Source organism: Bison bison, unplaced genomic scaffold (assembly GCF_000754665.1).
Source record: "Bison bison bison isolate TAMUID 2011002044 unplaced genomic scaffold, Bison_UMD1.0 scf7180017864139, whole genome shotgun sequence".
Classification (NCBI taxonomy): domain Eukaryota; kingdom Metazoa; phylum Chordata; class Mammalia; order Artiodactyla; family Bovidae; genus Bison; species Bison bison.
Window position 1 is genome coordinate 10149270 of NW_011494711.1, and position 17259 is coordinate 10166528.

The following is a 17259-nucleotide window of genomic DNA, read 5'->3' on the forward strand; positions in this document are numbered from 1 at the left end:
TATTGGAAAAAGTGCCTAGTAATGTCTACTTCAGGTGCAGAACAAATGAATGAATACATGCTTAAATCTTTTGCATTGAGGCCAAATGTTCCATTAATCCTTCAATCAATTCAGTCTGAGAAGCAGGTTTTCTGCATGCAATCCCTGGTCATTATAAACAACTTGGAGAAACTATTAATATTAAGGAGCATTAATTGATAGAAAATTATCTGACCACTTTGCTTGATATCTTACCCTAAGATTTAATTTTTTCTAGCATAGTTCACAAACATTTTCCAAACAGAAGATCACCTGACAAAACATAAATTTTTTCCCCCAATCTCAATTCCTATGGTTTCACAAAACAAAAGGAAAGAGTTGCTAATTCTTTGAAAATTAAATATTACTTCAGTATGTTCAGCTTTGTGTCCCTCATTTCTGAACACTACTAGATTTTCAGATAGGGATTTTAAAATATTTTATTAAATAGGGGATCATCACTGTTTCCTCTCAAATAAACACATGATTTTAGTCAGAATCTTAATCATCAAAATTATTTTAGGTAGCACGTATTTTGTAAATATACATGAAAATGTATTTAGAAGTTCTTGAAAGTCTGAGATCATTAACAACAGAGTAATTGGGTTAATAGAATGGGAAAGACTAGAGATCTCTTCAAGAAAATTAGAGACACCAAGGGACCATTTCATGCAAAGACAGGCACAATAAAGGACAGATACGGTATGGACCTAACAGAAGCAGAAGATACTAATAAGAGGTGGCAAACATACACAGAAGAACTATACAAAAGAGATCTTAATGACCCAGATAATCACAATGGTGTGAACACTCACCTAGAGCCAGACATCCTGGAATGCAAAGTCAAGTGGGCCTCCACAAAACTAGTGGAGGTGATGGGATTCCAGCTGAGCTATTTCAAATCCTGAAAGATGATGCTGTGAAACTGCTGCACTCAATATGCCAGCAAATTTGGAAAACTCAGCAGTGGCCATGGGACTGGAAAAGGTCAGCTTTCATTCCAATCCCAAAGAAATGCAATGCCAAAGAATGTTCAAACTACCACACAATTGCACTAATTTCACACAATAACAAAGAAATGCTCAAAATTTGCCAAGCTAGGCTTCTACAATATGTGAACCGAGAACTTCCAGATGTTCAAGCTGGATTTGGAAAAGGCAGAAGAACCAGAGATCAAAATGACAATATCCATTGGATTAGAGAATTCCAGAGAAACATCTAATTTTACTTCACTGACTGTGCTAAAGCCTTTGAATGTGTTGATCACAACAAACTGTGGAAAATTCTTCAAAAGATAGGAATTCCAGTCGACCTTATTTCCCTCCTGAGAAACCTGTATGCAGGTCAAGAAGCAACAGTTAGAACCAGACATGGAAAAACAGACTGGTTCCAGATTAGGAAAGGAGTATGTCAAGGCTGTATATTGTGTCCCTGCTTATTTAATTTATATGCAGAGTACATCATGCAAAATGCTGGACTGGATGAAGCACAAGCTGGAATCAAGAGTTCCAGGAGAAGTATCAATAACCTCAGATATGCAGATGGCACCACCCTTATGGCAGAAAACAAAGAGGAACTAAAGTTACATGTGTATTTACATGTTGCTATTTATTTGTAAAAATTTAATATTGGAAAGGATCTACCAATTCCATTCACTTACAGTTTTACATTTCTCCTAATTTACTCTAAATTTAAAACAGCTCTGTGAGAAATTTGCTGTCTGATTGAAGAATATATTTTTGAAGTAAAGTCTAGTAAAGTTAGGCTTTTTCTACATATTTCTACATGTAATTCTATATATGAAGTATTCTGGAATTATTTAAGTTGCATTAGCTCTAAAATTAACTAAAAATACTCTGTTTAATTTCAATAGAGATTTTTCCACTCTATGGTATAGAAATGAATGTAGATTTTGGAATTAATGTATCTCTATATGATGCCTTTTTGGGTTACCCATTTTTAATTTGGCCTTTGACATAATTTCACTATTTGTGTTACCCTACTGTAGTATCAAGAAACTTGTATTATCTCTCTTTGAAATATGAGGATTTATAAAATATTATATATAAAGGTTAAAAATGAGAATGATTTTGTTAATTTAGCTTGTATATGCCAAAGCCTTTGACTATGTGGATCACAATAAACTGTGGAAAATTCTGAAAGAGATGGGAATACCAGACCACCTGCCTCTTGAGAAACCTATATGCAGGTCAGGAAGCAACAGTTAGAACTAGACATAAAACAACAGACTGGTTCCAAATAGGAAAAGGAGTATGTCAAGGCTGTATATTGTCACCCTGCTTATTTAACTTATATGCAGAGTACATCATGAGAAACCCTGGGCTGGAAGAAGCACAAACTGGAATCAAGATTTCTGGGAGAAATATCAATACCCTCAGATATGCAGATGACACCACCCTTATGGCAGAGTGAAGAGGAACTAAAAAGCCTCTTGATGAAAGTGAAAGAGGAGAGTGAACAAGTTGGCTTAAAGCTCAACATTCAGAAAACGAAGATCCTGGCATCTGGTCCCATCACTTCATGGGAAATAGAGGGGGAAACAGTGGAAACAGTGTCAGACTTTATTTTGGGGGGCTTCAAAATCACTGCAAATGGTGATTGCAGCCATGAAATTAAAAGATGCTTACTCTTTGGAAGAAAAGTTATGACCAACCTAGATAGCATATTCAAAAGCAGAGACATTACTTTGCCAACAAAGGTCTGTCTAGTCAAGGCTATGGTTTTTCCAGTGGTCATGTATGGATGTGAGTTGGACTGTGAAGAAGGCTGAGTGCCAAAGAATTGATGCTTTTGAACTGGTGTTGGAGAAGACTCTTGAGAGTCCCTTGGACTGCAAGGAGATCCAATGAGTCCATTATAAAGGAGATCAATCCTGTGTGTTCATTGGAAGGACTGATGCTAAAGCTGAAACTCCAGTACTTTGGCCACCTCATGCGAAGAGTTGACTCATTGGAAAAGACTCTGATGCTTCGAGGGATTGGGGGTAGGAGGAGAAGGGGATAACAGAGGATGAGATGGCTGGATGGCATCATCGACTTGATGGACGTGAGTCTGAGTGAACTCCGGGAGTTGGTGATGGACAGGGAGGCCTGGAGAGCTGCAATTCATGGGGTCGCAAAGAGTCGGACACGACTGAGTGACTCAACTGAACTGAACTGATACATATATAAATAAATATTTACACACATGCTTATATCCATGATCATAGAATTCACTGTGAGTCAAGCTATTGATGTTAACATTAAAAAAACCTCTGAAGTATGGAGAATTTGGATCCATTTCATGACTAATATCTTTTGTTCATTTAGGGAATTCATGCTGGTAAATACTTCAGGCTGGTCTATAATAATGACTTAAAATTAGAATTCATAGCTTTAAAAGTTTAAGTACAGTATTATCTTATATTTTCTAATATAAAATTCCATTTAAATGATAGTTAATGCCCCGTTTTAAAGAAATATATCTACAACTACACCTAAAACTGGCTTCCCTGGTGGCTCAGAGGTTAAAGCATCTGCCTGCAATGCGGGAGACATGGGTTTGATCCCTGGGTTGGGAAGATCTCCTGGAGAAGGAAATGGCAACCCACTCCAGTATTCTTGCCTGGAAAATCCCATGGATGGAGGAGCCTGCTGGGCTACAGTCCACTGGGTCACAAAGAGTCAGACACGACTGAGCGACTTCACTCGTACCTAACACTTAACAGGACCTTTATTTATCTTCATTTTCTACACATGTATATAGAAATTTTTATGCTACAAAAGACTAGATTCAATCAATTTATTACAAGGTATACTTTTGAGAAACAGCTCAATGGTATTTCATTTGGGTTTTTAGCCAAGGGATCTATTTTCAATGCTTGCCATTATATGATTATGATTTATTTTTTCTTCAGCTCCCCATACTTCACTTTTGTGTTTAAATATCTTTTTAAGCCTTTTAGTCCTATCCATATTCATTATTTGTGCATCTCCATTTTAATGTACTGTGTGAATTTTTAAAACAAGAAAGTTGACAATAAACCCTCTGAGCATGATTCTATGTTTTGATCAAATTTTTATCTTTCAAGAACTCTTTTTTTAATTTTATTTTATTTTATTTTATTTTTAAACTTTACAATATTGTATTGGTTTTGCCAAGAACTCTTAACTTTTTGTGGAATACTTTCCCCTAAGCAGCACTTATAACTGTATTTTAATATATTATGTCAAGCCACATGAGCCGAAGTGTTCTTAGATGAATATAATACTGCCTTTTGCCATTGTATTTCCCCCCTTCAATTTATCTATTGATCATCACTCCTTTGAATAGCTAGGGAGTGATCAACAAAGCAAGAGAAATTTTGTTGCCACCACAGGAAGGAGAACCAACAGAATATATTCTGCAGTATGAAGACTTTAAATTCAACTCAGTCCATAATCTAAAGTCACTCTCCTCTAGCAGCTGTTTTTATTGATAGCTATCTCTAGAGACAGACAGGAGGCAGAAAGTGTTACGACAAAGCTGGGGATCTGAGCTATAAATAATTAAGACACAACAGAAGGGTGAGAAAAATTCCTGAATGTAATTATTAATTGTTAAAACAGAAAATAGCACCTGATGCCTTCCATTCCTACTGCCCAGTCCCCAATAAAGCTGGTACAGATAACACACATGTATGTGGACATCTCTGTCTACCTATCTATTGTGACTTTTCAGAACCAGTTTCTTACATTTGACACCCACCTGTTTTCAGTTTCCTCACTGAAACCCACAAAAGTCTTTGCTGTTAATGAGATTTGCAGAAATGTTCCCCTCACTGGACACCTCACAAGGAAAGGATGAGAAGGAAATGGCATACAGGTCTTTGAGGATCCAGAGCAGTCTAGGTAAAGATAAAGTAGGATAATTTCTGTGGCCAGGGAATGAGAAGGACCTGCCGTGGTCCACATTCCAACTATGTAATGACTATTTGATTGGAAAGGAGCCTGAGAGAGTAACAGATAGAAAAGAACTGTATCTGATAGAAAGAAGTAACTTAAAAAAAGAAAACTCAAGATAGTGGCCAGGTTAGAAAAGGAACTGGGTGTGTCTAGACTTCCAAATCAACCATGAGCCTATAGAGAACAGTTATACCTCAACAAAACAAAACATGTAGAGGAAGTCCAATGAAAAAATGAAAAATGGAACCCTCTAGGTCAGCTGCTGGAGGGTGAAAACAAGGAAACAACAACAAAAACCTAATTTTTCTAATTTCAGGCTTTCAGGATAAACATTTTTAAAGTCCCTACCACATTTGTCAAATGTCAAAGCCTAGCCACATTTGTGGCTGTGGCTTTGACATTTTCTTTTATAAACTATGGCTTCACTTGTAGCTCAGCTGGTAAAGAATCCACCTGCAATGCAGGAGACCTGTGTTCAATCCCTAGGTTGGAAAGATCCCCTGGAGAAGGGAAAGCCTATCCACTCCAGTATTCTGGCCTAAAAAAGTCCATGGACTATATAGTCCATGGGGTCTCAAAGAGTTGGACACAACTGAGCAAATTTCACGTTCACTTTATAAATTATAACACTTTGATGCTACCAATGGGAAAAAAGTCTAAATTTTCCATATTTTTGTAGCCTAGGTTTGAAAGAAGTGAAAGATATACAATCAAATCAACTATGAATAATAATTAAACTAAATCTTCTATAAGTATGGGGAAGCAAGGGTGGAGGGAGCAGGGGTGAAAAGATATGGATACCATTCTATGCACTTAGAGTAGACCGACTTCAATGAAAGAGAATCTCTGTAGGAAAAAGATTAAGGATTATTTTGCATGAATTAGATAAAAGCAGACTTTCATGATACAAGAGAAATGATTTAAAGCATGATAATAATGAGAGAGAAATAGAAAACAAGATTGCTAGAATATAATGGCAGTAGATAGCACAGTGAGTACTTAGGGAAGCATGTTAGATAGACTCTTGAATGAATTATTTCAGAACTAAGAGCAAAAGGAGATGGAAAGATATAAATTAGGAAATAAAACATAAATAACATGAGAAATTTGATATATCCAATATAAGTATAATGAGCTTTCTATACATACAGATCACAGAATTAGTCAGATAGAGAAAAGGATATAACCAAAGGCATTTGGGGAGAAAAGTTTTTGCTCTGAAGAAGGACTTGAGCAATAGTGCAGCATCAGCACTGATGGTGCTTCATGGCTTCTCAACTCAGTCTCCCTCCTTTTACTACTGGTGCTCCCCTGTATCCCTTTGTTGCTGCTGCTGCTAAGTCATTTCAGTCGTGCCGGACTCTGTGGGACCCCATAGATGGCAGCCCACCAGGCTCCCCCATCCCTGGGATTCTCCAGGCAAGAACACTGGAGTGGGTTGCCATTTCCTTCTCCAATGCTTGAAAGTGAAAAGTGAAAGTGAAGTCGCTCGGTCGTGCCTGACTCTTAGCGACCCCATGGACTGCAGCCTACCAGGCTCCTCCATCCATGGGATTTTCCAGGCAAGAGTACTGGAGTGGGTTGCCATTGCCTTCTCCAATGTCCTTTTGTACCTAGCTACATTTTATTTCTGCTCTTCTACCGATACTAATGCTAATGCCTGGTCCAAAGCTGGCTAGTATTTGTAGGAAGCAGGATACTCCTTAAGCTATGTCTTCAATGTCTTAACTGAATAACGTTTGAGGTTCAATGTTTTATATATTGAAGCTTTTATCTGTAGTTCCTTACCTCACTGGTCTGGGTAAGAAGAAAAATCTGGTTAATATACACCAAGGTTTGTTGAGAATTAGTGTTTCTATCTGTAATTTTGTTGGTATTGTTAAAGGGCTAAGTCTGTAAGGGCCAGGTCTTAATTGATTTAGGATGGAATTTTCTTTTTCTTTTTTTTCAGAGAAGACCTCAGCACCTCCTTGTATATGCAAACAAACTATTGTCTGCCTAGCTAACCAATCTGATTGATAGAATATTTATATTCTGTTATTCCTTGGTATTCTCCGCTTCTGCCTCTTCAGATTCAACCAACTGTGAATGAAAAATATTTGAAAAATATTTCTAGAAAGTTCCAAAAAGAGAAATTAGGATTTTCTGTGTGCTGGTAAATATTTATATATTATTTATATTGTATTAGATGTTATAAGTTACCGAGATATGATTTAAAGATTATGGGAAGATGTGAGCAGGTTATATACAAACTCTGTGGCATTTAATGTAAGGGACTTGAGCACCCATGGACTCTGGAATGCCAGGGGTACATGGAACTAGTCCCCTGCAGATACCTAAGGATGGCTGTGTTTGAAATTTTATACACACATTTCTTTCCAAGGGTGAACTGTGTCCACTTGCAAATAAGCATATAGTGGTCCCTTGTTTACAAGATATGCTCAGTAAAATCTGGATCTTAATTTATCTCAGAGAACACATATATGGATATGTGTATACATATGCTTTTATGTATGTATATATGTGTACATATATTAATATATGTGTATACACTCACACACACACACACACACACACATAAGCTAACAATTTTCCCCCTTGACTTTTATGTTACTATTTTAGGCTATACACTTGAGTAGAATGATTTAATTCTAAAAGTAAAAATATGACTTCTAAAGCTTGGTTTCCTATTTCATGAATAATTTTTATATTTAACATCAAAATACTATATTAGTATGTATTACAAGTTATAGTTTCAAAATTGAAAGTGTTTTGGTTCTGACAGAATAATGATGAAGTCACTAAAAATAAGTTCTTACTGTCTTGCATCCTAAATAATTTCAGATAATACTCAATTTATCAAATTGTTAACATGCAGTCTGTATTGTATTCAAAAAGACCAATAGAATAATTTATAAACTTCCAAAGAAATTTATAACACAGGGTATACTAAAGCATCATAATTGGAATTATCTTGGTTAATTAATCATTTTTCAGTTTGAAAATACAGTCAGATGTATTTTTTTCTAGAAATAGCATTGTGACAATTGCTGCTTAATTGCATGGATCTGTGGTATTTAATTGGATTTACAGGAATGACTAAAAAATTATAATGTCTGCTACTTAAAATAGTTGTTCTGACATTCTTTCAAGCATTTTTATTTAGTAGGTCAAATAATGATCAACTGCAATTTATATGAAGAAAGAAAAACTTCTAGAAATAAAATATAAAATTAAATAAAATCACACATTTGATTCACAGGTTGCTTTGTTTTATAACACATCTCTGCATGCTCACTTACTCAAAAATGGCCACCCATCAGCCCCTTCATTTCTGTGTTTTTTTTTCATTTCTTCCTCTGATCACATTATATGCTCTTCTTTCTCCTAAGGAAGTAGCTGCCTTCCTTTGAAGATATTCCCCCAACAGCACATCAAATGTTATCTCCTCCATAGAGCATTTCAGATGCAACTGAATCCATACATGATTATACATGTGTCATCTAACACAAAACTTTTCCATAGGCATACATATGTGATAAATTCAGGAGGGGATATGGTGTAATTGCTTGGGAATTTCAGTGTGGTTGCTGATTTCTTCATGTGGTAGCATGTTTCACTCCAGAACTTGTTATTATAATGTTTATTTCTTCAACTTTTAAATATTTTTTGAAAACCTACCAAAAAACTCTAAATCCCTGGATCAGTTGAGTTCGGTCACTCAGTTGTGTCTGACTCTGCAAGCCCATAGACTGCAGCACACCAGACTTTCCTGTCCATCACCAACTCCCAGAGCTTGCTCAAACTCATGTCCATGGAGTCAGTGATGCCTGGATACATTTTGTTAATCAGTAGAAGACCAATTGACAAAATCCTAGATTTCAAGTATTTTGCATGATATATACCTTAGATCAGAACTGCATATCAAAAACTTGTTTTTAGCCTTTGTAATTTGACATCCCTGAGGATGTCAAAATTCTTTCAGTGTGGTGGAAATAGAGCAGCTATGTTTCACTCTGTCATGAGAATCTATATGTTTGCATGCGAAGTTGCTTCAGGCATGTCCGACTCTGTATGACCCTATGGACTGTACCTTGCCAGACTCCCCTGTCCATGGGATTCTCCAGGCAAGAATACTGGAGTGGGTTGCTATGCTCTCGGCCAGGAGATCTTTCTAACCCAGGGATGGAACGTGCATGTCTTACATCTTTTGCATTGGCAGGTAGGTTCTTTATCACTAGCACCACCTGGAAACCCTATGTGTATATTTATATCCACCCAAAGCTTGATTCAACAAGACCACAAATGGATAGTCATTTATATGAGGACAATCAGTAACTGCACCTTTGATTGTTATTCTTTATGGCAACATATTTTATAAATTTAACTTCATAAACATATGAACTGTTTGTCTTATAAATTAACATTGAAAAATTTTACTGTCAATTTCCACATAAGAGTTGTGTTCTTATAGTCTTAGATCTCGGAGAAGGCAATGGCACCCCATTCCAGCACTCTTGCCTGGAAAATCCCATGGGCGGAGGAGCCTGGTAGGCTGCAGTCCATGGGGTCGCCAAGAGTCGAACATGACTGAGCGACTTGACTTTTCTACTACTACCACCCCCTTGCATCAGGGAGGAAATTAGACACCGAAGAGACCAGCAAACAGAAGAAGCTAAAACAGCTTTTCACTTTCATGCGTTGGAGAAGGAAATGGCAGCCCACTCCAGTGTTCTTGCCTGGAGAATCCCAGGGACAGGGGAGCCTGGTTGGCTGCTGTCTATGGGGTTGCACAGAGTCGGACACGACTGAAGCGATTTAGCAGCAGCAGCAGCAGTCTTAGATCTATCTACTCCATCAAAAGAGAAAATAAAAACTCTTACTCTTGATTCTACCTCTGGCTAGATTCACTTTCTACTCACCTATAGAATCACCCATATGTGATCCTAGTTGTAGAAGAGGTTACAGAAGCAAAATTTTCTACCAAGGTTTTCCTAGAGCTTATGCTTATTGGCATTGTATAATGAACAACATACATAACCTTTCAAATACATGGTTCTATCTGGCCTGTTTTTATCTTATGTCAGCTGACTTTTGAAACCCAGAGTTTGTTTTTGACTTCTGATATCTCTCTCATCTTTATCTATATTTCTCTATATCAATCTGTCTATCTATCTATCCATTCATCTATCTACCAGCTCCCTATATCTAGCATTTTCCTAAATCTTGGTTTTCAGTCTCTGATACTCTTTCCCTAGAGCATCTTGAAACTAAATACGTCAGTCTCAATGTAGGATATTCTCTGGCTCATGAATACACTTGGCTAATCCCTTAATAGGCCCTCAGTGGGTCGGAGTTTTCATGAAATCACTGATTGACCTCTGGGCATTTCTAATATAGTTAAATATAAACTTCTACCATGTATCATGGTGCCTTGTTTTTGATGCTAAAATCTGTATACATAGATTCCAATGTATTCATCCATTGTTAGTCATTGTGCTAGTATAAAAAAATGCATGGGCTAAAATAAGTAAATCTGTGCCTTAAGGAGCTTAGATCTTAGTGTGGAGAAAAAATAATATGCAATAATATCACAATGTGAAATGCGGTACAGTAATACCTATGAGATACTTAGGAAAAAAAATCCTGTATTATGCACTTAATAGTGAATTACTTTAAACGTATTAAATTCTATACATATTTACTGATACATAGTAGGGATTCTGTGAATATCTATGGCTGCAGTTGTAGAAATTCTTAATGCACAATGAAATCCCAAATTTAAGGAAATAAGAGATTGCTGACATAATTTGTTAGATTGATATATCTTTTTATTATCTTTGTAACTAAAAGTTTTATTCTCAGTATGAACTATCTAGACTTTGATTTGTTGATTGCTCCATTAATTGAAACTATCTTATCACCTAGATTTATGATATTGCCTCATTCTTCTTTTATAGACTGATATTGTTTTATTTCTTTATATTTACATGACTTATTCTCTCTAATAACTCTTATGAATAGGATCAGATATCATTTTCCAGAATACAATTTTATAATACTGTTATTAAATATCTTTATAGTATTGATAATCTAACCTGTAAATTAATAACCTGAAATACTATCTAGAAATTTCACTAGAATGATTTTTATTATAAATTTATTTATTTTAATTGGAGGCTAATTACTTTACAAAATTATATTGGTTTTGCCATACATCAACATGAATCCACCACAGGTGTAAACGTGTTCCCAATCCTGAACCTCCTTCCCACCTCCCTCCCCATACCATCCTTCTGGGTCATCCCAGTGCACCAGCCCTGAGCATCCTGTTACATGCATTGAACCTGGACTGGCTATACCTTTCACATATGATATTATACATGTTTCAATGCCATTCTCCCAAATCATCACACAGTCTCCCTCTCCCACAAAGTCCAAAAGACTGTTTTATACATCTGTGTCTCTTTTGCTGTTTCACATACAGGGTTATCATTACCATCTTTCTAAATTCCATATATATGCATTAATATACTGTATTGGTGTTTTTTATTTCTGGCTTACTTCACTCTGTATAATAGGCTCCAGTTTCATCCACCTGATTAGAACTGATTCAAATGTATTCTTTTTGATGGCTGAGTAATACTTCATTGTGTAAATGTACCACAGCTTTCTTATCCATTTGTCTGCTGATGGGCATCTAGGTTGCTTCCATGTCCTGGCTATTATAAACAGTGTTGCGATGAATATTGGGGTAGGTACACGTGTCTCTTTCATTTCTGGTTTCCTCAGTGTGTATGCCCAGCAGTGGGATTGCTGGGTCATATGGCAGTTCTATTTCCAGTTTTTTAAGGAATCTCCACACTGTTTTCCATAGTGGGTGTACTAGTTTGCATTCCCACCAACAGTGTAAGAGGGTTCCCTTTTCTCCACACCCTCTCCAGCATTTATTGCTTGTAGACTTTTAGATCGCAGCCATCCTGACTGGTGTGAAATGGTACCTCACTGTGGTTTTGATTTGCATTTCTCTGATAATGAGTGATGTTGAGCATCTTTTCATGTGTTTGTTAGCCATCTGTATGTCTTCTTTGGAGAAATGTCTGTTTAGTTCTTTGGCCCATTTTTTGATTGGGTCATTTATTTTTCTGGAATTGAGCTGTAGGAGTTGCTTGTATATTTTTGAGATTAAGTTTTTCTCAGTTGCTTCATTTGCTATTATTTTCTCCCATTCTGAAGGCTGTCTTTTCACCTTGCTTATAGTTTCCTTTGTTGTCCAGAAGCTTTTAATTTTAATTAGGTCCCATTTGTTTATTTTGCTTTTATTTCCAATATTCTGGGAGGTGGGTCATAGAGGATCCTGCTGTGATGTATGTCGGAGAGTGTTTTGCCTATGTTCTCCTCTAGGAATTTTATAGTTTCTGGTCTTACGTTTAGATCTTTAGTCTATTTTGAGTTTATTTTTGTGTACTGTGTTAGAAAGTGTTCATGTTTCATTCTTTTACAAGTGGTTGACCAGTTTTCCCAGCACCACTTGTTAAAGAGATTGTCTTTTCTCCACTGTATATTCTTGCCTCCTTTGTCAAAGATAAGGTGTCTATAGGTGCGTGGATTTATCTCTGGGCTTTCTATTTTGTTCCATTGATCTATATTTCTGTCTTTGTGCCAGTACCATACTGTCTTGATGTCTGTGGTTTTGTAGTAGAGCCTGAAGTCAGGCCGGTTGATTCCTCCAGTTCCATTCTTCTTTCTCAAGATTGCTTCGGCTATTTGAGGTTTTTTGTATTTCCATATAAATTGTGAAATTATTTGTTCTAGCTCTGTGAAAAATACCGTTGGTAGCTTGATAGGAATTACATTGAATCTATAGATTGCTTTGGGTAGTATACTCATTTTCACTATATTGATTCTTCCGATCCATGAGCATTGTATATTTCTCCATCTATTAGTGTCCTCTTTGATTTCTTTCACCAGTGTTTTATAGTTTTCTATATATAGGTCTTTAGTTCCTTTAGGTGGATATATTCCTAAATATTTTATTCTTTTCGTTGCAATGGTGAATGGAATTGCTTTCTTAATTTCTCTTTCTATTTTCTCATTATTAGTGTATAGGGATGCAAGGGATTTCTGTGTGTTGATTTTATATCCTGCAATTTTACTATATTCATTGATTAGCTCTAGTACTTTTCTGGTGGAGTCTTTAGGGTTTTCTATGTAGAGGATCATGTTGTTTGCAAACAGTGAGAGTTTTACTGCTTTTCCAATTTGAATTCCTTTTATTTCTTTTTTTGCTCTGATTGCTGTGGCTAAAAATTCCAAAACTATGTTAAATAGTAGTGGTGAAAGTGGGCACCCTTGTCTTGTTCCTGACTTTAGGGGAAATGCTTTCAATTTTTCACCATTGAGGATAATGTTTGCTGTGGTTTTGTCATATATAGCTTTTATTATGTTGAGGTATGTTCCTTCTATTCCTGCTTTCTGGAGAGTTCTTATCATAAATGGATGTTGAGTTTTGTCAAAGGCTTTCTCTGCATCTTTTGAGATAATCATATAGCTTTTGTTTTTCAACTTGTTAATGTGATGTATTACATTGATTGATTTGTGGATATTGGAGAATCCTTGCATCCCTGGGATAAAACCCACTTGGTCTTGATGTATGATCTTTTTAATGTGTTTTGGGATTCTGATTGCTAGAATTTTGTTAAGGATTTTTGCATCTATGTTCATCAGTGATATTGGCCTGTAGTTTTCTTTTTTTGTGTGGCATCTTTGTCAGGTTTTGGTATTAGGGTGATGATGGCCTCATAAAATGAGTTTGGAAGTTTACCTTCCTATGCAATTTTCTGGAAGAGTTTGAGTAGGATAGGTTGTTGGGAAGCATAGTGCAAAATAGCCGTAAAAGGAGAAAGTCCTTAGGAAAATGGGGAAGGGTCTGAAGTATTTGGCTTTGCACTGCGGACAGAAAAACATCTCCTGCCTTTGGTTATGCTCAGCGCCAAGAGTTAATAATAAATAGGGATGTTACTTGTGAGAGTGGGTTGTGGGATAAGCCCATGAGTCATTTAGAGCGCTCTGTCCTTGAAATGTTTTTACTGAGTATGTGTTAACTCTGCATGTGCTCTGCTGACCGTATACTTTAAGCTCTTTGCTCCTGCTTCTATAAAAAAAGCTTGACTGCAGAAATAAACTTGTCAGTCCTTGCAAGAGGCTGTCCGAGTGTCATTCTTTCAGGTTCATCATTTCCAAGTCCCGGGGAGAAAAACCCCAACAAGTGGCGCCCGAGCAGGGACTTGAGAGGAAGGCTAAACAAAGCGACGAGCCCCTGCAGAAAGAGGTAAGCAGAATGGGACAACATAGCAGTAAAATTCCTTTCATTTCTATAATGCATCATTTTTTGAAACAAAATGGTATTAATGTTTCAAGAGATCAGTTGAACGACTGCTATCATATTTTACTGGAACAATTCATGGTTCCCAGAAGAGGGGACACTCAATCTAGACATATAGAAAAGGGTTAAAAATATGTTTTGCGAGCATGTTGGCAAGGGTTACCTGGTCACTCATATGAGCTATCACAGAACAAATTGAAGGACATAACATTGATTTGGAAGTAAAAACTATTCAATCTTTACATGAATATGAGCTTAAGGAACAAGATACGCAAGGTGCTTTGAAATATAAGAATGTTATGCTCAATCAGATGCAATCCTTAGAAAAACAACTTAGAAACATATATATACAGGATATGTCAAAACTGAAGCCACTTAGAACGGAGGTCATTTCATTCAACGGACAGCCCAAATCTAAGGTTTTTCCTTCTGCTCCGCCTGTAACAGCAATTGCTAACTTTGCTCGTACTAATCATTTCACTCCTCTTCGGGAGATGCCTGCTTGCACTTTTGCTTTCCCAATGCAATTTAATCAACCTGCCCAAGGCCAATATACTTGGGCTAATCTAGATTTTGGCATGTTGTCTAGCTTTAAGAAAGCATGCACTCTGTATGGACCTACTTCTCCTTACTGTATAGAATTTCTCAGAGGATGGGCTGACCATTGGATGCCATATGATTTTTTTTCTGGTAGCAAAGACGGTTTTAAATCCTCAACAATTACTGCAGTGGCAAATGTGAGTTAATGATGAGGCCTGACAACTGATGATTGACAAGCAATCTCATGGTAACCCTGCCAATTTAACCTATGATATACTCACTGGAAACAAGAGCCATGGCTGATATTATTGCGCAACTAGCTAATATTACCCTTGAGATGTTACATTTCATTAAAGAAACTGCCTGCAGGGCATAAGCAAAAGTTTATAGCACTAACTCTGATGGTTCATTTGTTAAGATTATTCAAGGACATGAGGAAGAATATTCTCAATTTATAGGAAAATTAAAGGAATCAATTGAAAAATCTATTAAGGATGTGACTTTACAAAATATTATTTTAAAACAACTTGCTTTTGAAAATGCTAATGAAGAATGTCAATCCATGCTTAGACCTATTCGAGAGACTGGCTCTCTTATGGAATATTTGAAAGCATATAAGGACATCGGATCTATGTCCCATAGAGCAAAACTGGCAACATTGGAAACCTTTAATGTACAAAAGGCTGCTAATACCAAATGTTTTAACTGTGAGAAGCCCGGCCACATGAAAAAACAATGTCACCTGCCAATACAGGCCAGAAAAAATAAGACTACTTCTAATAGGAAGAGACCCCCAGGAGTATGTCCAAGATGTAAAAGGGGGTTTCATTGGCTGAATGAATGTCATTCTAAATTTGATAAGGATGGAAACACTTTAAACCCCGATGCACAGCAAAAACAACAGGGAAACTAATAAAGGGGCCATCCTCTAGCCCCACTACAAAAGGAGAACCTAATGTTATGACGCTACAAGCAACTACATCTAAGAGTGCTTGCATTGATATACCTAGGCCTTATGATATGGAACTAATAGAATTATACAACCCTCACAAAATTCCCACTGGTTATTATGGCCCGATTCCACCCAGGACAATGGGACTAATTTTGGGACATAGTAGCTGCACAATGAGAGGTTTAATGGTTTGACTGGTGTTATGGACAAAGATTATGAAGGGGAAATACATGTTATGGTAAATGTTGTGAAAGCGGGAAATGCATACTTACAAAAAGGAGAACATTTTGCACAATTATTACTTTTGCCATATGTTAAACCAATGAAGGCATCTGATAAAGTTCGGCAGGGAGGCTTTGGCAGTACCAGCCTTACTGCTGCAGTATCCACTTTATTAAAGGAACATCAGAAACCCATGCTTACTTTATGCATACGGGGAAAGAATTTCACAGGCATGTTAAATACTGGAGCTAACATTTCAATCATTAGAGCTGCAGAATGGCCCCTTGATTGGGGTAAGGTTATGGCTCCTTCTAAACTATTAGGAATGGGTTAAGCTAATGCCACACAAACTTTTGTCAGTGCATCCTATTTACAAACGTATGGCCCTGATCAAATTGTAGCTTATCTTAAACCATATATTACTAATATCCCTATAAATTTATGGGGACGGGATTTTCTTGAACAAACGAAAGCCACAATTTCTTTAAATGGACCTTTTAATGGGGGCCATTGAGTTAACACCACTGCCCCTCAATTGGGAATCTGATACCCCAGTATGGACACTTCAATGGCCCCTAACTAAAGAAAAATTGGCAGCTCTTATGCAATTAGCTAATGAACAATTACAGAAAGCTCATATAGAACCTTCATTTTCCCCATGGAATTCCCCTGTTTTTGTAATAAAAAAGAAATCAAGAAAATGGCGAATATTGATAGATTTAAGAAATGTTAGTAATACCATGTCACCTGTGGGGCCCTTACAACCCAGATTGCCCTCCCCTTCTATGGTACCAAAAGGATGGTCTATAGTTATTATTGACTTACAAGACTGCTTTTTTACTATACCTTTGCACCCTAAAGATAGAAAACGTTTTGCCTTTTCAGTTCCTTCTATAAATCACATGGCTCCTGTTAAAAGATTTCAATGGAAGGTACTACCTCAGGGAATGATGAACTCCCCTACCATTTGCCAATATCTCATGTCTGTTTTATTACAACCCATTAGAGATAAATACCCTACTACGTTTATAATTCATTACATGGATGATATACTTCTTTCTATGGAATCTGAATTCTGTTTGCAACAGTTATATAATGAAGTTACTACTACTTTTCTGCTTGTAGCACCAGATAAAATTCAATGGAAAGCACCCTTTAATTATTTAGGACATGTTATGGAAGAATCTAAAATCAAACCT

General features: G+C 36.7%; 1 pseudogene; it reads left to right on the top strand.

Annotated features, from left to right (window-relative positions):
• Positions 1-15448: 15448 nt before the first annotated feature.
• LOC104988649 lies at positions 15449-16574 on the top strand (annotated as a pseudogene).
• The last annotated feature ends 685 nt before the right edge of the window (positions 16575-17259 follow it).